Source organism: Ornithorhynchus anatinus, chromosome 9, assembly GCF_004115215.2.
Source record: "Ornithorhynchus anatinus isolate Pmale09 chromosome 9, mOrnAna1.pri.v4, whole genome shotgun sequence".
Classification (NCBI taxonomy): domain Eukaryota; kingdom Metazoa; phylum Chordata; class Mammalia; order Monotremata; family Ornithorhynchidae; genus Ornithorhynchus; species Ornithorhynchus anatinus.
Window position 1 is genome coordinate 21,484,601 of NC_041736.1, and position 24,505 is coordinate 21,509,105.

The 24,505-nt window shown below is 46.7% G+C and overlaps 1 protein-coding gene across 4 annotated transcripts in view; it reads right to left on the reverse strand.

Annotated features, from left to right (window-relative positions):
* SESTD1 (SEC14 and spectrin domain containing 1) overlaps positions 1 to 13,294 on the reverse strand; it is an 85,141-nt gene extending 71,847 nt beyond the window's left edge. For 2 of the 4 annotated variants that reach the window (XM_029072131.1, XM_007671285.2), the window contains exon 1: positions 5,503 to 5,604. The gene's annotated coding sequence lies outside the window, so the exon portion shown is untranslated. Of the gene's footprint in view, positions 1 to 3,769; positions 3,843 to 5,502; positions 5,605 to 13,274 lie in introns of those variants that run through there. The other 2 variants (XM_029072130.1, XM_039913053.1) reach the window with 2 other exon arrangements.
* Between the last annotated feature and the right edge of the window lie 11,211 nt (positions 13,295 to 24,505).

Sequence of the window (24,505 nt, forward strand, 5' to 3'; positions counted from 1 at the left end):
GAGCCGGGAAGGCATTTAAGCCAAGTGTCGGGGCAGTCCGGGAGGCCATAGGCACAGCTTCAGCGTCATGTTCTGCTCCCGCTGCCCGGAAGGCGGACTTGCTGGGTACGCAGTGTGGCCTACCGCTGTTTTTCACCTCATTCTGACAGGAAGAGTGTAATGTATTACTAGGATTGAGTTTCAGCTAGCCAAGCGATTTTTTTTCAAACATCTCCTCAGCCAAGCAAAATTCATTCCATTCGCTCAAACGCGAGGGGCGGCATTCGGGACAAAACCCACATTAAGGAAAACTCACATTCTCAAAAATGCACCGCTAACCATCACACCATGCCTTATCCAGACAGACATACATTATCAGAAGCCTTAATTGTTTTTTTTTAATGGTACTAAAGGATTTACTGTGTGTCATACACTGTTCTAAGTGCTGGGGTAGATACCAGTTAATCAGTTCAGACCAAATCCCTCTAGGGCTCACATTCTCAGTAGGAAGGAGAACTGCTTTCTCCATTTTACAGTTGAGGAAACTGAGGCATAAAGAAGTTAAGTAACTTGTCCAAGGTCCCACAACAAGCATTTGGCAGACCGGCATTAGAACCCAGGTCTTTCTGACTCCTAGGCCCATGTGCTCTCCATGAGGCCACACTGCTTCCTTAATGGCATTCTATCCAAAACATGTAGTAGAAAGATCAATTAGAGAAGAAACGGGGCAGAGATCTTCTATAACCCTTCCTCTGTATTGAACTCCCCCAAGCACTTAGCACAGTAGTCTGTACACAGGAAGCACTTAATAAATACCATTGATCACTACTCTTAAGGCTCACGGTTTTTACATTATTTATTAAACACCCTCTCACCCCACCCCCAGACTTTTTTCTATTTTATCTTTTCCTAAATCCCCAACTTACTCAGACTGCCAATACTGGGAAAATACTTATCCATCTCATTTCTTAAGAGTCAGAGTGCTTTTGCAATCAATCTTATCTCAGGATTTAGGAAATGAAGGACTATCAGTACTATACTTATCTCTTAAAGGAACACAAAACAAACTCTTGAAGCTTCCTATGAAAATAAGCCATTATTTACACCCCGTAAATCTGAAATGCCAATATCGGATCCTCTAACCATTGTAGTGATCCACATGACAAGGTAAATTTAGGCTTTAAACCATGTTTCCTCCTTCAGTCAGGCACGGTAAAGTTCTGCGTCCCAGGGACTAGTATGAAATTGGATTATGTTTTTAGTATAAAAAATCAATAATCACAAGTACTAAATGTGCTATTCTTGGACTCTATAATATGAACATTTATTTCATATTGTTGCAAATATTTTCCCAACAGACATTTTTAAACTTCTTGAGATTGAATTTGAAAAATATGTATCTTATACCAAGGTACATGAAGGATAGTGTAACTCCAGTAGATCAATGACTGAATTTATCTCATTTGCTGCAGAACCTGGACTTAGCAAAATAAATTAAGAAAGCTTTGAACTTTGGCCCTGAATTTTCTTGCTCTGTGAGACTGAGGAAAAGTATCAAGCAAATATGGTTTTTTTTAATGATTTGGCAGTAAAGAATCCTTTATTGACTATTAGCCTCCATTACACCCTGAGTTTCAGGTGACCAAGTAATTTTACAGAAAATGCATATAGCCACAGGTCCTTTTTATTAATCTTGCTCTATTAATTTGTCCAGATCCAGGGGAAAAAAAATTATAGACTTTTTGAGGTAAAATGGATGTCAATTATGTCAATTAGTCCAACTCCTCTGTCCAAGAATGTTTCCCCGCCTCCCCCACACCAAAAAAGCTTTTTTAAACTGGGATTAAAATCTTCATGATAGGAAGTGCCAGAACTTTCCTCTAGAGTTTGGCACAAGTGCCTGTCTCTTCCATATACTGTAACTCTTTATGGGCAGGAATAATAATAATAATAATAGTATTTGTTAAACGCTTACTCTGTGCCAAGCACTGTTCGAAGTGCTGAGGTAGATACCAGGTTGGACACAATCCCTGTCCGATATGGGGCTCACAGTCTTAATTCCCACTTTACAGATGAGGTAACTGAGGCAAAGAGAAGTGAAGTGACTTGCCCAAGGTCGCACAGCAGACGTGCAGTGGAGCCAGGATTAGAAGCTATGTCCTCTGATTCCCAGGCCCAGCATTTTTCCATAGACCAAGCTGCTTCAGGAATCAGGTCTTCCTCTTCCATTGTACGCTACGGAGCGCTCGGAGCAGTGATCTGCACAGAGTAAGTGCTCAAAAATACTACTGAGGGATTGATTTTTTTTAAGAAAAAAGTACTGTCCCTGTCTCTCCACTCCTCAAGACCCTCCAGTGGCTGCCCATCCACCTCCACATCAGGCAGAAACTCCTTTCCATCGGCTTTAAAGCAATCATCTCACCCCCTCCTACCTCATCTCACTCATTTCCTACGGCAACCCAGCCCACCCACTCCGCTTCCCTAGCACCAGTTTGCTCACTGGGCCCCTATCTCGTCTATCTCACCGCCGACCTCTTTCCCACTTTCTCCCTCTAGCCTAGAACTCCCCTCACCCCCTCACAGACATCAGACCACCCCTCTGCTCATCTTAAAAACCTTTATGAAGGTCACAGCTCCTTCAAGAGGCCTTCCCCGATTAAGTACTTTTTTCCCAGTTCCCTTTCCCATCGGCCTCAGATCTTTGGGTACTTGGTATTCACCTCACCCTCAGCCCCATGCCACTTCTATATATAGCTATAAATTATAAATTATTTATATGAATGCCTGTCTCCCCCTCTAGACTGTAAGCTCATCCTGGGCAGGACAAGTGTCTACCGACTCTGTTGAATTTTACTCTCCCAAATGCTTAGTACAGTGCTCTTTGCACGGTAAGTGCTCAATAAATCCCATTGACTGATTATTCTCCCAAATGCTTAATACAGGGCTCCGCACACTAAGCGCTCGACAGATACCAACGACCGATCGATTCTTGCAGCAGTACCTGCTGCCTGACATTTAGAAGCAGCATGGCCTGGTGGATAGAGAACGCATCTGGGAGTCAGAAGGACCTGGGTTCTAATTCCGGCTCCGCCACGTGTCTGCTACGTGACCTTGGGCAAATCGCTTCACTTCTCTGGGCCCCAGTTACCTCATCCGGAAAATGGGGATAAAGACTGTGAGTCCCATGCGGGTCAGACACTGTATCTCCGACCTGATTAGCTTCTATCTACCCAGGCGCTTACAACAGTGCTTGACGCACAGTAAGCACTTAACAAATACCATCATCACTATTATTACTATTTCCCAGAGGTAGTGAGAATGAGACCCAGTCACTTGAACAAGCAGAGTTTTTCCATTCCTCCCCATTCAATCGTATTTATTGAACGCTTACTTTGTGCAAAGCACTGTACTAAGTGCTCCCTCCCATAAATAAATACTCTTACCTCACTAATTGGGACTGCTCCCTCTTGACTGTAAGATTGTTGTGGGCTGGGAAACTGTTATCAGTGTACTCTCCCAAGCGCTTAGTACAGTGTTCCGCATAGAGTAATCACTCAAAAAACACAATGGATGGAGTAATTCCTTTCGGGGCACCCTTCTGAAACACTTTCCCTGCCAGTGTCTCTGAAAGACCTTCTTCTCCAGCTCCCTCCTCGTTGGTGAACGGGGTGAAAATGCTCTCGGGCCCAAGGTCGTTTATGGGCTTCAGAGAATGCACTTTGGACTCGTGCGGCAGTTTGCTTTATGTGTTTATGGAAGCTTGGCTATTCGGTGAACCCGACGAGCTTACCCGTTAAGCTGTGTGGGTTGTAACTCCATGCTGTGACTTGTCACTCTGCTTCTCTGTGCCTCGGTTCCCTCATCTGTGCAATGGGAATTAAGACCGTGAGCCGACCGTGAGCCCCAGTTGGACTACGGTCTGTGTCAGATCTGTTTAGCTTGTACCTACCCCAGTCAATCAGTCAGCACCCTCTGCTTGCTGTTCGCAGAGGACCGTACTAAGCACTTGGGAGAGTACGATATAACTGACACATTCCTTGCTCAAAATACGTTTACAGTCTAGCTTTACAGCTCAGCGTGTGGCACAGCATCTGGAATATTGGAAGTGCTTAGCAAATACCATTAAAAAAAAAGAAAAAAATAAAGAAACCGTCTTCATCCCTGGAGAATGGAATCTGTATCTCACACCTATTAGAGAGTTCAGAGTCCACAGTCAATCGCATTTATGGAGCGCTTACTGTGTGCAGAGCACTGTACTAAGCACTTGGGGGAGTGCAATGCAACAATAAATGGACACGGTCCCTGCCCATGACGAGCTTACAGTCTAGAAAGAGGACTGACATTCTAGGGTCCAGAGGTTCTATTGAAAGCTAAACCCCTTCCCTCTGCTCCTCCCCCTCACCCTTCCCTCAGCACTGTGCTCATTTGTATATATTTTTATTACCCTATTAATTTTGTTAATGAGGTTTATCATGATTAAGTTGCCTTGTTTTTGTCCGTCTGTCTCCCCCGATTAGACCGTAAGCCCGTCAATGGGCAGGGACTGTCTCTATCTGTTGCCGAATTGTACGTTCCAAGCGCTTAGTACAGTGCTCTGCACACAGTAAGCGCTCAATAAATACTATTGAATGAATGAATAATCCTCCATTGCTCTTTTAAATCACCTTCAGATTCTGGTGCTAATAGAGTCAAACAGGCCACACGCAAAGTGCTAATGGGAATGAGCAGGAAGGCACTAATAGCCACGATCAGACGGGTGCTGCTCAAGTCTAACAGATCAGACAATTCGTTGACAACTCTTCTTCATGACAGACGAGCTGTCAACCAACCTCAGTGCAGTCGCCCAGGGGTAGAACATGATAGCAAGGTGGCATCGTGGGGCCAAGCACGTGAAAAGCGTGACCGAGTGGATAACCACGTCCTTCTGACTCCCGGGCCTGGGCTCTACCCACTAAGCCATGCCGCTTCCTACTTTTATTTTGCCTACTTATGTTTCTGCAGGCTCTGGGCAAGATGATGAACCGAATTCTTAGATTATGAGCCCCTTGATGGACGAGGACTATGTTTAATTCCCATCTGTGTATTCTCTCCATCACTCACTCGATCGCATTTATTGAGCCCTCACTGTGAGCAGAGAACTGTACTAAGCCCTTAGGGGAGTAGAGTATAACAGACGCATTCCCGGCCCACGACGAGCTCACGGTCTTCCGGAGCTTAGTCCGGTGCTGAGCACACAGAAAGCGCTTAATAAATACTACTGCCGTAACACAGACGCTCCCCAGTTTCCCACAAGATTCTGCAGACTCTGCTATTCTCTCACCACGGAACTGCACTTCCCACCCAGTCCTCTTCTGACAAGAGCGGGGCATTTTTCTTCCAAAACAAACATATTCATTCATTCAACTGTACTTATTGAGCGCTTACCGTGCGCAGAGCACTGTATTAAGCATCTGGAAAAGTACAATGCAACAATAAATGGACATATTCCCTGCTCAAAACGAGCTTATTTTCTAGACCACCGACCTGGGAGTCAGCAGGACCTGGGTTCTAATCCCGGCTCCGCCACTGGTCAGATGTGTGGCACTGGGCAGGTGGCTTCTCTTCGGTGGGCCTCAGTTACCTCATCTGTAAAAAGGAGTTAAGGGTGAGCCCCATGTGGGACAGGGACTGTGTCCAACCCGATTAGCTTAGTACAGTGCCTGGCACATAAGCGCTTATCAGATAGCATAAAAAGCCCTAAATACCTCTCTTTTCTGTGTCAGTAGATAAGTATATAGCAATTAAAACTGAAAAGTAGATTACTTTGAATGTCAAATCATGTTAGCCGTCATTAAAAATCAATATATTATAAAAACATAAGGCACCTAGCCTGGTGGAAAGGACAAAAGACGTGGTGTATTTGGGGGGTGAAGGGGTAGGAGTTGGGGGATTCTGGTCCAAGCTCAGCCATGTGACCTTAGACAAGCCTGCTCTGGGTCCTCAGCCCTCAATGTCCTCATCTGTAAAATGGGAGACTCTGTCCAACCTCATAACTGCGAACCTCTCCTTGTGCTTCTCACATAATGAGTGCTTAGAAAAGACTGGAATTATCATAATTAATATCACTACTGATCTTAGAGCAAGCACTTGGACCTAAAAGCTCACCATTTTCTATTCTTCTTACTAAATGAAGCAGGAAAAGTGAAACAAGCCAATTAACCAGTAAATGACAACTGAGGATCTAGTTTACGGTGGTATTCACCAGTGGATACACAGTAAATTTTTAATTCAGCCCTGAAAACTGTTAAGTCTAGCAAAATGCAATTTAACCTGCAAAACTTGCAATGGCCTCATCCATATTTACTAATGTCATATTTGTCCTGGGACATCCTGCCCCTCTCTGAAGCGCTGGAGCAGATACAAATTAATCAGGTTGGACACCGTCCCTGTCCCACCTGGGGCTCACAGTCTAAGGAGGAGGAGGAACAGGCACTGAATCCCCATTTTCCAGTTGAAGAAACAGAGGTATAGACAAGTGAAGTGACTTGCCCAATACTACGTGCAGGCAAGTGTCACAGCCAGAACTAGATGTCAGGGCTTCTGACTCTCAGACCTGTGCTTTTTTCCATAAGGGCACACCGTTTCCAATATATCATTTGGGTAAACCACTCCCATACTTTTACCAAGAAAACTCTACGGATCCACTACCAGAACAATTCCAGATGGAGGTGGGGTGTTCTGGGAGAGATGCGTCCACGGACTCGCTGTGGGTCGGAATCAACTCGACAGCAAAAGACAACAGAACATCTACTCACAGATGCTTAGAGAGCCAAAAAAAAGAAGAAAGCATAAAGGAGACTCAAAACACACTAGCCAAGAGGAACCAAAAAGTAACCGGGAAGCAGCAGAAAGTGTAGGGAGAGCATCCAGCCAAATCAATCGATCGATTGTATTTACCTGAGCACTTTACTGTGTGCAGAGCATTGTACTGAGCACTTGGGAGAGTACCATAGAACGATCTAGCAGAATAGACATATTCCCTGCCCACAATGAGCTTACAGTCTAAAGGGACCCATTTATAAACCTCTTCGAAGTCCCTGCGTCATTTCGTATTGTGTCAACTGTCAAAAAGATGATAAAATTATGTTTTGACTTGAGAACTAATACTATTAATCAATTAATGGTATTTATTGAATGCTTACTGTGTGCAGAGCACTCTTCTAAGTGTTTGGGAGAGTAGAGTTAGTGGACACGCTCTCTGCCAACAAGAAATCTAGTAGGGGAGATAATGAAAGAAACTCTAGCGAGGGGAAACAAAAGAAACTGAAGATATGTACTGGAAGCTCCTCGTTAAACTCTACATCTCTGTTGTGAATATCGATAAGTTCAATGCTTTCTGAAATTTGCAGCGTCCATTCCGAAGGAAAAGAGGGTATGATTTAGAGCCAGCATTCAAACCTTATTAAATGAAAAAAAGCTGCTAACAACTCGAGGAGTAGCAGCAGGAGGCCAAAACGTTGGCTAGTCACCCAGAGCAGATTAAAGTTACAATCTACTTCCAAAAAAATGGGGTTGCCAAAAAAAAAAAAAGAAGTGTGAATATCCGATCAACACGCAACTGTTCTCTGAAATGAAAAACGTTAAAGTGTAAGAAGGCTATGGAACAGTATTTAATAGGAAAATAAAAAGACCTAAGAGGGCAGGGATCATGCCTACCGAATCTATTGTACCCTCCCAAGCGCTCAGTACAGTGTTCTGCACGTGGTAAGTGCTCGATACCATTGACCGGTTAGGGGTTTATCTCTAAAATAGTAAATCTTTCCTAGAAAAGAGATTCATTTGGTTTTAAAGGCTTCCAAAAGTGATAGCGCTAGGAAAGAGTAGAGTGGGACTTGGGATGACAATCAATCCATTGGTTATATTTATTGAGCAATTACAATGTGCAGAGCACTATCCTAAGCACTTGGAGAGTACAGTATATTAGAGTTGGTAGACACGACCCCTGCTCACAACAAGTTTACAGTCTAGAGGGGGTGTCAGACTCTAATATAAATAGACAAGTTACAGATCTGGACATAAGGGCTGTGGGGCTGAGGGAGGGGTGAATCAAGGGTGCAAATCCAAGTTGGAGGACAACGTGGAAGAGAATGGGAAAACAGAATAAGGGGGCCTAATCGGGGAAGGCCTCTTGATGGAGATGTGTTTTTAAATAAGGTTTTGAAGGTGGGAGAGGGATTATCCGTCAGATACGAGACGGGGGAGTTGCAGGCCACAGGCATGGTATGGCAAGAGATCGATGGCGAGATAGATGAGATCCGAGGGGCAGTGAGTAGATTGGCATTAGAGAAGTGAAGCGTGCGGGCTGGGCTGTAGTAGGAAATCAGGGGCGTAAAATAGGAGGGGGCAAGATGTTTGAGTGCTGTATAGTAAGGAGTTTCCTTCTGTTTGATGCGGAGGTGGATGGGTAAGCCCTGGAGGTTCTTGAGGAGCGGGGAAACACGGACTAAGCGTTTTTGTAGAAAAACAGTCCAGGCAGCAGAGAGAAGTATGGAATGGAGTGAGAAGAGACAGGAGTCCGGGAAGTTAGCGAAGAGGAACCAAATCTGTGATTTGGTAGTCAAAGCGGGAGAGGATAAGTGCCTGGATTAACGTGGTAGCACTTTAGTGAGGTTCCTTAATGTCTGCTAAAGATGGACTTTGTTTTCCCTCTAAGTATTCTGATATCAGAAGTCAAGAGCCAGAGTGCTAAGCATCCTGTGGATGTTTGTGAAATTCCTCACGCTTCTGAAGGAGGTTTTGCCCGAGTCCGAACACCCCAGAGAAGGAGAGGACGAGCAGAATGCGTCAACTTTCTTTTTTATGGTATCTGTTAAGCGCTTACTCTGTGCCGGGCACTGTACTAAGCCCTGGGGTAGATACAAGCTAATCAGGTTGGACACAGTCCCTGTCCTACACGGGGCTCACGGTCTTCATCCCCATTCTACAAATGAGGTGAGGCACAGAAAAGTGAAATGACTTGCCCGAGGTCACCCCGCACGCCACCGGCACAAGCGCACTGCACCCGGTAAGCGCTCGATAAATACGACCGAATGAACGGCAGAGCTGGGATTAGATCCCGGGTCCTCCTGACTCCGAGGCCTCTACTCTTTCCACCAGTACTCTGCTCCCCAGTGTAAATAGCCTGTTCTCCCCAGAGTCATAGACGTTCCTCTTTGGAGCAAAGGATGATCACAGAATTTGCTATATATATATCTAAAATATCTCCATCAGACTCTTAAGCTTCACTCGGGGGGAAGTCTGCAACAGTAAAGAAGCATTAGATGCTTTGAAAACCAAATCCTGGTCTCACCACCGATTGGCCTTAGTCTGGTACCGGGGCCTTAACAACTTGGGTTACCCTAGTATTTAGCAATATCGACTAATCTTTTCCCCTTCTGGCTTTTTCTTTGGCTGGAGTCCCCCACCAAGACAAACTTCTTTAAGGTGGAGCAGGCGGGCAAGAGAGACCCTTATCGTCTGACCTCCCCTTGGTCCCCCAAGCTCCCCGAGAACTGGCTGGGCTCCGGGTTTCTGTCACCTGGTCAAGCCAAGAGTGACCGGGCGTAAAAATGGATCCCCCGGGGACAGGTGGGCCCCTTGCCCAAAAGCCTACAACATCCTCCCTGACCTCCTCAGGCAGCCCCCCACTTTTAGTGCTAAATGATACTTCTCCATGATGGTGACTAAAACCTCAATTCCTTTTCTCCCACTCCCTCCTAAATTACCTCGATTCGTTCCCTTTCATTCACACCCCCCCGCCTCGGCCCCGCAGCCCTTATATTAATGTCTGTCTCCCCCTCTACAGTGGAAGGTCTTTACGGGCAGGGAATGTGTCTGCTAATATCGTACTCTCCTAAGTACTTAGTACAGTGCTCTGCATACAGTAAGCGCTCAATAAAATTGGGGATGAAAATTCCACAGAGTTTGAACTTCAGTGTTTTTAAAAGATGTGAGCCTCACTGATTCTCGGTCTGGCTCCAACAGCAGCATTTGCCTTTTTCTTGCTCATCCATCTGCTCCCCAAACTCTTCCATCTACTTCCATCTTCCTGTTCCACTCAGCAACGACTCCAAAATAGCTGATGTGCAAATGAAAATCACACAGCTCCCTTTTCTAATCCCAGTTATCCTAGTCTCCAAGGGCTCTTTTTAAAAGGTCAAATTCAGACCCAAAGAATGTCTGCGGAAACCTTCCTTTATCATAATTACACCGTACAAACTTACTGCCCGACATTTATGGCATAAGAAGCTTCCATTTTATAAATACATTTGAAAATCCGTCGTGGAGATCTGTTGATTATATCATAGGGGAAGAACGAGAAAAATCTGTCAATTCCTTCCAATTTTTGGACACTTCTGTTAGGCTCTCCCAACACTTGGCCGCTTGAAAATATGAACGATCAAACGATCGTATTTATTGAGAACCGTATTAAGCACTAGGGAGGGTGCAATAGAAGAGAGTTGGTCGACCCATTCCCCTCCCACGACGAGCTAGTTCTCGGATCGCCGAACACACGTTTAAAAGCAGCGTGGCCTACTAGATAGAGCCTGGGATTCGGAAAGACCCGGGTTCTAATCCCAGCTCCGCTACCCGTCTGCTGTGTGACCTCGGGCAAGTCACTTCACTTCTCTGTGTCTCAGTTCCCTCATCTGTAAAATTGGGATGAAGACTGTGAGCCCCACGTGGGACGGAACCTTATCCAACCTGATTCACTTGTATCCACCCCCGTGCTTGGCACAAAATAAGTGCCTAACAAATATCATTATTATTATGCTTAGGTGAGAAAAACATCCTTTTGTCTCTTGACATCACCTGGGGAGGGATGACACTCAACATTTGCCCCCAAACCTGGGTTTCGTGGGGAAGGATAAATGAGCACAAGTGGACAAGTGGATGGTTATTCCTCCTTCAGAGAAAGTTTTCCCACTGCCCAACCTAAAGGCGGTTATGGTATCTCTCTCTCTCTCTCTATATATATATATATTCATTCACTCACTCAATCGAATGTATTGAGCGCTTACTGTGTGCAGAGCGCTGTACTAAGCGTTCGGAATGTACAGTTTGGCAACAGTTGGAGACAATCCCTGCCCAACAATGGGCTCACAGTCTAAAAGGGGTAGACAGCAAAACAAAACATATATGGGCATATATATGTGCATACCCACACATACGAACACAAGTGTGCTTATATAGCATATAAAAGCAGCATGGCTCAGCGGAAAGAGCCCAGGCTTGGGAGTCAGAGGTCAAGGGTTCTAATCCCGGCTCCGCCGCCGGTCAGCTGTGTGACTTTGGGCCAGCCATTTAACTTCTCGGTGCCTCAGCTCCCTCATCTGTAAAACGGGGATGAAGTCTGTGAGCCCCACATGGGACGACCTGATCACCTTGCATCTTCCCTGCTGCTTAGAACGGTGCTCGGCACACAGTAAGCGCTTACCAAATACCATCGTTATTATCGTTACATACACACACAGAAATTCATAGATACACACACACATGTACAGACACACATATAAATTCACACAAACATAGACACATAGACACCTATATAAATTCACATACTCATACGTGCACAAAGACACAGAAATTAACATAGACACATACAGACACATATATAAATTCACATAGACACATATATGAATTCACATACACACACACACACACACACACATATAAATCCACATACCCATAGACACATACAGACAAATATAAATTCACATACTCACACATGCACATAGACACATACAGACACATATAAATGCATATTCTCCCACACAGACACCTACAGACACACATATAAATTCACATACACATAGACACGTACAGACACACATATAAATTCACATACACACAGACGCATATAAATTCACACACTCCCACATCCATAGACACATACAGACACACATATAAATGCATATTCTCCCACACAGACACCTACAGACACACATATAAATTCACATACTCACAGACACATATAGATTCACATACTCCCACAAAGACACCTACAGACACACATAAATCCACATACACATAGACACAGACAGACACACCTATAAATTCACATACACACAGACACACATAAATTCACATACACACAGACACAGACACACCTATAAATTCGCATACACACAGAACACATATAAATTCACATAGACACCTACAGGCCCACATATAAATCCACACACCACACACCCAGACACACACATAAATTCACATACACATAGACACAGACACACCTATAAATTCGCATACACACAGAACACATATAAATTCACATAGACACCTACAGGCCCACATATAAATCCACACACTCACACACCCAGACACACACATAAATTCACATACACATAGACACAGACCGACGCATATAGAAATCCATCCAGGCACCCACGGAGACATATAGGAATTCACATCTACACACACAGGCCCACAGAGAAACCCCTATATGCGCACACACACACACACACATACATATATACAGACAGATATCAATACACAGGCACAGAGACCCAGAGATGCACACATAGGGAGGGAGGGATGTGGGTGGGCGGAGTGGGGTGGGATGCGCCGCTGGGGAAGGGGCCCGGCTCTGCCCCCCCCTCCCGCCCCCGGCCTAGCTGTCAGCAGGGGGCAGGAGGAGGGGGGGCAGGAGGAGGGGGGGCAGGAGGAGGGGGGGCAGGAGGCCGGGGGGCAGGGGGCCGGGGGGCAGGGGGGCAGGGGAGCAGGGCCCCAGGAGGAGATGTCCGGGAGCGGGCGGGCCGGACAAAGGGAAGCCAGCCGCCCCCCAGCACCCCGCCGGCCGGCCGGCCGGGCCCCCCCCCCCGCCCCCCCCAAACCGGCCGGGGGCCCCGCACCGCGCCCGACCCGCTGCGATGGGGGGAGGATTTTGGGGGGGTGGGGGGCAGCGAGGCACGGCCTTCCCGAGCTGCAGGGGGGCCGGGCCCGGGGACCCTCCCGCCTCCGCCCGCTTTGTCTGCGGCGGCGGCGGCGGAGGAGGAGGAGGAGGAGGAGGAGGAGGAGGAGGAGCAGGGGAGCTCCCCCCCGCCAGCACCGCTCCGCCGGGGCCGGGGCCGCCGCCTCGGCCCAGGAGCCTCCGACCACGGGGACGACGAGGAGGAGGAGGAGGAGGACGACGACGACGACGAGGAGGACGACGAGGAGGACGAGGAGGAGCCGCCCGCCCTCCCGCCCGCGCGGCCTGCTCCCGCCCCCGAGCCCCCAGCCCGCACCGCCGGAGGACGAGGACGAGGAAGGGGGAGGCCGACGGCTGAACGCACCTGGCGGTGGGTCGGGCGGCCGGTCGGGGTTGGGGGGCGGCGGTGGCGGGGCCCTGTCGGTGGCGGGCCGCTCCGGGCAGACGGGCAGACGACGGGCAGACGACGGGCAGACGACGGGCAGACGACGGGCAGACGACGGGCAGACGACGGGCAGGGGGCGGCGGCGTTGGGCCACTCGCACACTTCACACAGCGCCCGCCCGCAGACCCGCAGGCCCCGCCCGCTCCCCCCGAGGCTCCGCCCGCAGACCCGCCCCATCCCGCCCCATCCCTCCCCGGCCCCCGCCGGCCAGCTCCCCACCCTCGGCAGCATCCGTCCCTCAGCGGGCCTCTTCCCTCCCGCCCCCTGCTCACCCCCTCCCCGTCCCCTCTCGGATGCCATCTCCCCTCCCCCCCACCCCGTGACCCTCCCCATGCCCTCTCGGATGGCATCTCCCCTCCGCCCCCTTGCCACCCCCTCCCCATCCCCTCTCGGATGGCATCTCCCCTCTGCCCCCTTGCCACCCCCTCCCCATCATCTCTCATTTGGCATCTCCCCCCCACCCGTAACTCCCCATCATCTCTCATTTGGCATCTTCCCTCCCTCCCCCTTGTGACTCCCCAATCACCTCTCAGATGGCATCTCCCTTCCCCTCCCCTCCCTTGTGACCCTCTCCGTCACCTCTCGGATGGCATCTCCCCTCCCTTTGACCCTCTCCGTCACCTCTCGGAAGGCATCTCCCCTCCCTTGTGACCCTCTCCGTCACCTCTCGGATGGCATCTCCCCTCCCTTTGACCCTCTCCGTCACCTCTCGGATGGCATCTCCCCTCCCTTGTGACCCTCTCCGTCACCTCTCGGATGGCATCTCCCCTACCCCCGTGACTCCCCCCCATCTCTTAGATAATAATAATTAATAATAATAATAATAATGTTGGTATTTGTTAAGCGCTTACTATGTGCAGAGCACTGTTCTAAGCGCTGGGGTAGACACAGGGGAACCAGGTTGTCCCACGTGGGGCTCACAGTCTTAATCCCCATTTTACAGATGAGGGAACTGAGGCACAGAGAAGTGAAGTGACTCGCCCACAGTCACACAGCTGACAAGTGGCAGAGCCGGGATTCGAACTCATGACCTCTGACTCCAAAGCCCGTGCTCTTTCCACTGTGCCACGCTGCTTCTCATGCTTCTCATAATTATGGTACTTGTTAAGCGCTTACTATATGCCAAGCACTGTTCTAAGAACTGGGTTGGATACGGGCTAATCAGGTTGTCCCACGTGGGGCCCACACTTTGAATCCCCGTTTTACACGAGGTAACTGAGGCACAGAGAAGTGAGCTGACTTGCCCAAGGTCACAGAGCGGAGACGTGGCGGAGCCGGGATCAGACCCGACGTCCTCTGACTCCCAAGCCAGTGCTCTTTCCACTAAGCATCTTCCCTCCCCCTAGTGACTCTCCCTTGTGACCCCACCCCCCATCGTCTCCCAGTTGGCATCTCCTCTCCCCCGCCTTGTGACCTTCCCTCGCATCATCTCTCAGTTGGCATCTTTCCCCCTGCTTGTGACCCACCTCATCATCTCTCAGTTGGCATCTCCCCTCCCCCATCATCTCTCAGTTGGCATCTTTCCCCCACTTTGTGACCTCCCCCCCCCAAATCATTTCTCGGTTGTCATCTCCCCTCCCCCCCACCTCTTGACCTCCCCCCATCATCTCTCAGCTGGCATCTCCCCTCCCTCCCTCCCGTGACCCACCCCGATCCGAGCCCGGGCATTGGCCCTTCTGAGCCGGGTCTCCCCTCTGCCAGAATGGCCGGCCAAATCTCTCCCCTTAATCCTGCTAATCCCCCTGGTTTAATCTGGAGGCATAATTTGTCAACTCCCTTATCCTTATAAAACCTTTCCGACCAAGGGTTTGTCACCCCAGAAACTCATTGCCCAAATCCCTGTCTTCCACTTCCTTACTTCGGTCGTTACCTTCTACAGCTTCTCTAAGCCGCAAAACGTGCTTGAGGGTAAGGACCTTGTCTCTCGTCTCCCGTTCTACTTTCCGAAATTCTTAGTTTAGCGCTCTGCACAGAGTAGGCATGCCGTTGATATTCGGCAGGATTCATCGAGCACCTTCGGTGAGCCCAGCACTGTCCTAAACTCTCAGGAGAGTTCAAGATTTAGTAGAGAAAACTCCCTCTTCACCCCCACCGACCAAGGAATTTACAATCTAGCCGAGGAGACGCACGCAAAACAATTTGCAGGTGAAAAGTAGGTGATTGACAATAATACCCACTCCACCACTTGTCTGCTGTGTGACCTTGGGCAAGTCACTTCACTCCTCTGGGCCTCAGTTCCCTCATCTGTAAAATAGGGATTGAGACCGTGAGCCCCACAGGGGACATGGACTGTCTTCCGTCTGATTTGCTGCATCCACCCCGGCGCGTAGTGCGGTGCCCGGCATATAGTAAGCGCTTAACAAATACCACAGTTCTTCTTCTTATTAAAATGGGCATTAAGACTGGGAACCCTCTAGGGGACAGGGACCGTCCAGCCCGATTAGCTTGTATCTCCTCCAGCGCTTAAAACAGTAGCTGGCACATAGTAAGCGTTTAACCAATACCACAATGATTAGTAGTATTACAATAATGACGGTGTTTATTAGCCATTTACTCTGCGCTCAGGACTGTACAAAGGGCTGGAGTAGACGTGAAATAATCCGATTAACTCGGTGGGTGACCCCGAGGGGACTGGGAGTCTAAGAGAGTCAGTCGGTCATATTTATTGAGCGCTCACTGTGTGCAGAGCACTAAGCTCTCGAGAGACCGCGATATGACCGATACATTCCCCTGCCCCACGAGAGTATAGGTATTTTACCGTTGAGAAACCTGAGGCACGGAGAAGATAAGTGACTTATCTAAGGTCACTTGGCAGGCAAGTGGCAAAATCCGGATTAGAACCTGGCCCTCCTACCCCTCAATCCCACGTGCTTTCTGCTACGGGACACTGCCTCTCCATAGGCAATATGTTAAAGGACATTTGCAAAAGTGCTTCAGGTGGAGCGAGTCAAGAGGTCCGTGGTTGGCACAGAAGCGCCACGATGATATTTAAAGGGTCGTAACCTCCAGGAGGAAAAAGAGAAAATACAGTTGATTGGTTGAAACTGATTTTCCAACATACCTAGTTGCCCTTTAAAGATCAAGTTCTTTTATACACCTATTCGCCCTCACCTCTATTCGTCCAGCCTGGCAGCTAGTGAAAAGACAATGGGGAGACGGGTGGGAAGGTAAAAAGCATTTCATCCGAGTCTCCATTTTGCAGTGGTAATAAAAAACATTCTTTTTCCACCGACTGGAACTTTTACACTTCAGATACAGCCAAAAGCTTTTCATTTTTCATTTCGCAATAACTTCTTCGTAAAGCCCAGTTTTAGTTTTTTAAATACTCAACCAAATTAGTGTATTTTTACATTATTTTAGTAGGTGGAATTATGAGACATTAAAATCGGTAGATACTTTAAATATAGTAGTACGATATTGTCATTTTCCTATTACGTGGCTTCGGTTACATTTTTGAATTTCATAAAAATGAGTCTCAACTAAAAATGACCAAGCGGAATTTCTCAGAAGCTGTTCAGAGCTGTTCTACAGCTGCCCTGTGATTTTTGAAGACGGCACTATTGATGGTGAAATCCTTGCCTTGAGCAGTTTTTGTTGAGCACTAGATGACTACAGCACTCAGTATTAAAGCACTCGGAGAACAGAGAAGGTAAGATATATTTCCTCCCTCCAGGAGCTTACAGGCTAAAGATAAAGTCAGTCGTAAAAATTGACGCTAAAGAGGCAAAATAGATCCTATCCAGGCACACAGTATTCTGTGTGTGACTGAAGTAATAATAATAATCGTGGTATTTGTTAAATGTTTACTCTGCGCCAAACAGTAAAGTAAGCACTGGGACAGATCATCATCATCATCACCAGTGATATTTATTGAGCGCTTACCACGTACAGTGCTTGGGAGAGTTTAATAAAACAGGATTGGCAGCCACATCCCCTACCCAAAATGAATTTACAGTCTACGTAGATATAGGATAAGCAGGTCAGACAGTACCTGTCCTACCTGGGGATCCCGGTCTAAGTGGTAGGAACACCCATCCCACGATAGACCGGGAAAGGTAATCTTTCCTGTCCAGATGCGTTTGCCTTTCGCAAAACCCCTGTCTTCAGCTCTTCCCTTCAGTATCCTGATTTTCCTTAGGTCTCTGTGAAAGAGAGTTATCTCGTCTCGGTTATGAACTGCCGGTGGCAAGAGCATTTGCTCTGGGACTTAGGAGGCTTGGCTTCTAGTCCTGGGGTAACTAAAGAAATGTGGGCCAGGACCACACGTGCGCTTTGCACTATGCTGCACCCCTGCCTGGAGATTTGCGGTGCACACCCCAGCAGGAAAATAAATACCTGGCAGGGATGAGAGAGAGTGAGTGGTATCGCAGAAGCCAATAGTACTGTAATCACCTCCTCCGCGCAGCTTCTTGGTCCTTCAGTATCAGAACCGGGGCTCATTCATCACTCCCCATGGGGGACTCCATTTATCAATCAATCCGTTGTATTTATTAAGCACATACCGTGTGCAGAGCACTGTACTAAGCTCTTGGGAGACTACGGTATAATAACAGACACATTCCCCGCTCGCAACAAGCTTGGAAACTGTAGAGCACAACGTTTGGGATTGTGCTTCACCGTTTTGCCCTTCCCGACTTGCCTTATTTTCTTGGACTCTAGGCTCGCTGTGGGCAGAATCTACCAACTCTGTTAAAGTGTACTCTCCCAAGTGCTTAGTACAATGCTGTGCACACTGTCAGTTCTCAATAAATATGACTGCTCGATTGATCGATTTCAGCTGGCCATTCGGCAGAGACTTGGGAGTGCTGAATGGAATGGGCTTTCTCGTAATACATTGCCTAGCCAAAAAAAAAGAGAAAAAAATCAGAGCTAGTATTGCAATTAGTTACAGAGCATAATCAGGCATGTCAAATGTTTCTTTGAATGGGCATTTTGATGATTACTAAACAAAGGATACCCTTTTAAAATGCTGCAAGTCAATGCATTATTTATAAAAAAATGATGGGCGATCAGGATGGGAAGAAAGAAGAGGGCAAGAGTTTCCATAAGGTGCACAGGGATGGGGTCAGAGGTGGAAAAGCTACCGAGCCCTTTTCTGGCAGAAAGGGATATTGACTCCTGCCATTTAAAATGCATAAATTTCATTTTTAAATGTCTGCTGCCTCATTCTTTCCTTATTGCTGAATGTATTCACTGTACTTAGACTCCCAGAGAGTAACACTACAAGTGAAGAGAAATCACAAGTTTGAAATGCAAAAAATCATCTGATGCAGTACATGGATTTGTAGGTGGAACATTGGCACTTGACATATGTTGAATGCATTAAACCAAATTCTTTATAACCTCTAAAAATTGAGCAGTTGTGTCTCTAATAGCAGGGGCTATACACCTTGGAGAAGACAGATCAGGTCCCCTCTTATTACGGTTAATTAACAGTTCATTTTTTAGTTTATTTTTAATGACATTTGTTAAGCTCTTACTATGTGTCCAACTTGATTTGCTTGTATACAGCGCTTAGGACAGTACCTGGCACACAGTAAGGGCTTAACAAATGCCATAAAAAATGTGCTACGGAGTATACTAAGCACCAGGGTAGAGACATGATAGTAAGGTTGAACACAGTCCATGTCTCACGTGGGACTCCCAGTATGAATCCCCATTTTACAAATCAGGTAAGTGAGGCTCAGAAAAGGAGAGTGATTTGCCCAAAGTCACGCAGCAGACAAGTGGCAGAGTCTGGATTAGAACCCAGGTCATCTGACTCCCAGGTCTGCTTTCTTTCCACTAGGCCATACTAGTTTATTACTTATTTTGGTAAATAAGTGAGAAGGAGGGCAATCGGGTTATTTAAAAGCTCCGTAAACCTAAAGAAGCGTTTATGTCTTAAGCATGATGCAATTTTGAATCCTGAAGAGTTTCGGCCGTAATCGACCTTTAATCCTCGCCACTGCAACGAACCTCCTCTTAAAAAGCAGACAGTTGGCAGATAGCACATTAGAGCAGAAGGGAAAGTTTCAAATCAGGAAAAGCCATTACTGTCAAACTTTAAAATTTAAAGTTGCTGGATTGCTGCTAGATTTTTGTCCTGATGACTGGAGAACAACTAAGGAGACTTAAATATGGAAATGTCACTTTCTAAGCTGAAGACAAACCTCGCCTTTTTAAAGAGCGTGTGCTCTTTCCGAAATCAGACAAAAGATAGCAAACTTCACTCTATTCAATCAGCTGGGCGTGTTTTCATAATTCTTTATTAGGATTGTCTTCCTCTAGATGCTTAAAAATGTTAACAGTGTTTCTTTCCCAAATAGGGACACTTCATACTGTCATATTCACTGAAAAAAAGACTGATCTTTGTTTAAAAATCACTTACCCATCAGAATATTCCTAATTTAAATATATTTTTGCTTTTTAGTTTTCTGTTTTATGATCGATTTTGTTCTAAGCCTAACGCGACATACTTATCCTGAGTCTAAGCCCTCAACAGATTCCTCAATTATTACTCTTTTGGAGTACTCATCGACGCTTTATTCACCTTAAACATCTAGCACTTTAGCTTGGGCTAAATTGCCAAAGTAGTCCATGCCTCGTTTGTTCACATTTAGGGAGGGACATCGTGATTTTACCTGACCTGCAGATTTTACTGACAATTTAGATTATAAATCTGAAGTGTTTCAAATGAGAGCTGAAAGGATTGAGACGTTAGGCAATTAGGGTCCTGTCAGGGCATGCAAGAAACGCAGCACACGACAGCCAGAAGTGTATGGCAATAACACTATGCAATCAAATACCTATTTACTTATTCGATTAGTCCGTGTGTTCACTATACTTACCTTCGTTGGGCTGAGGCGATGGAAGTATGCCACGTAATCTCACGTCACGCTATCCTAGACCAGCTTGCCTCTCCGATGCTTCTCACCCGATTTGGTTTCCTCGTCTCCCATCGGTCCGGGACTTAGAATGCAACTCACGGCATGCTCTGTTAAACAGCTTAGGGCATGTGCGGAAATCCTTCAGATGGCTCTGGTGCACGGAACCGGACAAACGGTAGCTTATTTCCCTGCAGCTTCATCGCTGCTGAGGAGCTGTTGGGGGGAAAAGAAGTAGGAGAAAGGGGCCAACAGAGAAGCAGGATGGCCTAGTGCATAGAGACCTGTCTGCTGTGTGACCTCGGGTAAATCGCTTCACTTCTCGGTGCCTCAGCTGCCTCACCTGAAAAATAGGGACGAAGACTCTGAGCCCCTTGTGGGACACGGACTGTGTGGAACCTATCTTGTACCTACCCCGGTGCTTAGTACAGTGCCTGGCACATAGTAAGTGCTTAACAAATTCCATAAAAAAAAGGAGCCAAGAATGAAGACAGGAAATGGCAAGTACCTTCATTTCCACAGCCGAGTTGATGGCTATTGGTGTCCTATTTTTGATCCCTACCGATGCATGTTGCTGAGAAACTGGGAGAACACTCTTCTTGATTTATGGGGTTTGTTGAAAGAGGTGACGTGACGCTGCTCTTTGTACACATTTTGCCTTAGAATCCAAATGCGGGACTATAATACATCCATATGAACAATTCAGGAGAACAAATAGAGAGTCTTCAGAGTGGTCCCTTTCGAAGCAGGCCCTTGTTTAAACGGATCCGCTTTTGAGAAGCCTAATGGAAAGAACACGGGCCTGGGAGTCAGAGGACCTGGATTCTAATCCCGCCCCGACACTTGTCTGCTATGTGGCCTTGGGCAAGTCAATTCACTTCTCTGCATCTCAGCTATTTCAACTGTAAATGGAGACCAATCAATCAGTCAGTCGATCGATCAAGGATATTTACTGAGTGCTCACTCTGTGCAAAACACAGTATTGAGTGCTTGGGAGAGTACAGTACAAAAGAATTAGAGGATCCGTTCCCCGTCTGTAATGAGTTTACCTTCTAGCGGGGGATAAAGGTTGAGTCCCACGTGGGACTGTGTCCAACCTGATTAGTTTATATAAAAATAATTATGGGATTCGTTAAGCACTTACTATGCACCGTTCTAAGCGCCGGAATCTACCTCAGTGCTTAGTGCAGCGCCTGAAAAATAGTAAGCACTTAACAAATACCATTTAAAAAATAAAGGGTCATGTAAAGTGTATAGTGTATAAAAGCAGTGTGTAATGTAGACATATATATACGTACATGAAGCTCAACTATCACTAGAATAATATAGAATAACCAATCAATCAGTGGTATTTATTGAATGCTTACTTTGTGCAAACCATTATACTTTGGGAAAGTACAATATAACAGAGAATTATAGCTGTCCTCCATGTATAAAGAAAATCCCCCTGTGGTGAAGTTCATGGGACCGTGTACTAGGCTAAACAGGCCAATGTGGAATCCACAGCTCTGGCCACAATGGGCACACAAAAAAGTTGCCCCTTGTTGTGAAGTTTTGCTGAATGCCCCTAGCTCCCGTTGCTGTTTTCTGTTTTGCCTCCTTGTGTCTCTTTCGCTGCGAAGCTCCAAGAGAGCCACTCCCTTCTTGATGGCAATGTGCCAGGCTGGTCTATCCTCAACAATCGCCAAGCGCTTAGTACAGTGTTCGCACACAGTAAGCGCTCAATAAATATGATCGGATGGACAGTTGACTCCATTTATCAGCTGGGATGTTTTTAACCTTTATCTATGATGGTATTTAGTAAGCGCTTACTATGTTTCAAGTTCTGTTCTGAGCACTGGAATGTAGAATTACCTGAGGCTTTGCTTCAGCGAGGCCTTAATCCATCGATCCATAATACGTTTTGAGCACTTACGGTGCGAAGAGCACCGTACTGAGCGCTCAGGAGAGTACCGTACAACAGACGAAATACAGAACGTGTCGGAGAAGGTGGAAGAAAAATCTGGAGTGGGTCAGAGTCCTTCGTACGGATGTGTACAAAATCTCAATACGGAAACTGGTCAGGATGAAAGCTGGTTCTGGAAGTTAGTCATCTAGGGAAGAATGATTAAAAACATCTCTGGTCCAAGGTTCACTTCAGTCTTTTCAATCGAATCCAGCAGTCAGTCCTAATTAGAAAAAAGGTCAGCCATATTAACCTGGCATTCAAGGAGAGCAGGGTCCTTCTCTGAATTCTCTCAGAATTGTAAGGGAAGCAAATCCCCAACACTTTAATTGTCTAAATGGGAATGACTCTTGTTTATATTTTTTTTTTCTTTAGAAATCCCTCGATTCAAAAACAAAATAAGGACAAGGCACCCACTCAAACGGTCTCCACCCACTGATCCAACTTCCGCTCGATCACTCGTTCCAGCTGCTGAGGAGAGGAACTTGAAACTCTTTTGTAACCCTATGAGGCCGAATGTCTGCTGTTTGGTAGAGTTTCTACTCAGAATCGGAGAGCGGATTGGAAACGAAGAAGCAAAGATGATGGATAAGAAGGAAAATGGGAAGAATTGCCTTTTGTACTAGGCCAACTTTCCCCTTCTGAATAATACATCATTGTGTAACAAAAGGCCTTCAGACAATTTCCCTTTTTTTTTTTGTTGTTGGCACCGTGACAATTTCGGTAAAATGCTCTAGATTGTGTCATTCTGGTTCACGGCCATTTCTTAGGGTGTGGAGTTGCTTGTTTTGGGCTTTGTACATCGGTGTACGCAAAATGTGACTACACACTAGCATGACAATGTGCTGCTTTGTTCTCTTTCTTTCCTAAAAGCAGTTATGATTGGGGTGAGGGTCCCGAGAGGAGAGAGACTCATTTTTCCAATGGGTTGAGGAAAAGTGAGCATCTGGTTTTATATTAATTGACCAGTCCAAAACTTAGACCTCTCCAGTTTTACCTTCCTTCAGTCTTTAGAGCGATCACGGCAAGTCATAGATCAAGGTGGTCCTCGTGGGGAAATCATTCCCCTGTCTCTTCTTACTAGGAATGATGTATTTATTGCTATTGTTCTTGTCTGTCCGTCTCCCCCCGATTAGACTGTGAGCCCGTCAGAGGGCAGGGACTGTCTCATCTGTTACCGATTTGTACGTTCCAAACGTTTAGTACAGTGCTCTGCACATAATAAGCGCTCAATAAGTACTATTGAATGAATGAATGAATGTAGAACCAGCCTGGTGTAGCAGATAGAGCACGGGCCTGGGAATCAGAAGGTCATGGGTTTTAATCCCAGCTCCACCACTTACTTGTCTGTGTGACCTTGGGCAAGTCACTTCACTTCTCTGTGCCTCAGTTACCTCATCCGTAAAACGGGTATTGAGACTATGAGCCCCACTTGGAACGGGGACGGTGTCCAACCTGATTTGCTTGTATCCACCCCAGTGCTTAGTACAGTGCCTGTCACCTAGTAAGCGCTTAAATAATACCATGATTGTTATTATTATCTGTAAAAAGGGAATTCAGTACCTGTTCTCCCTCTTACTTAGGCTGGGAGCCCCATGGGGGACGGAATTATCTCAGGTCAGTACAGTCAGGTCAGTGCTTAGTACAGTGCTCTGCACACAGTAAGTGCTCGATAAATACAATTGAATCTCATATCTTCCCCCAGTGCCTTAACACAGAGTAAGCACTTCACAAAAACTACGATCATTATTTGTATTATTTCAAAATTGTTGGAGGCCAAACTCGGTCGCTTCAGGTCCAATCTGCGCAGAGGTATATGCGTCGTGCTGAACACCTTAGTCACAGACTGCGAGCAATATAGTCACCCCGAGCTGTCAGAGGTGGAGGCCCTCGCCAGATGGACATCTGACTCACCCTAAACCAGACAAAGTCATCTCTGCCAGCCCAGATCACAGCTCCAAACCCTGGGAACTCCCAAACCCACTGGGCGTAAAAAGCGTCTACTTCTCTACAATAATGAGGATTTTCCTAGAGGGGAATTCTTCCTGCGCTTGGGCAACAGGGGAATCCATCTTGGTGAATGTCTCCCTGGGCCTGGGTTCAAATCTCTGCCACGTTTGCTTTGATTGCACCTACGGTCTTTCTCGGGTCTGCCCGTGACAACTATCATAATAAGATAAGCAAACATTTAGAAAATCTCGAATCATTCAGGTTTAAAATGTAACTAAGAAAGACCAAGAGGATCTCTACATGAGACCAAAGTCCAAACTGAGAACATTAAATTTACTTTACTCCTTGCCAGTTCCAGGAACAGCTTTAGAAAATCAGTATGGTCCAGG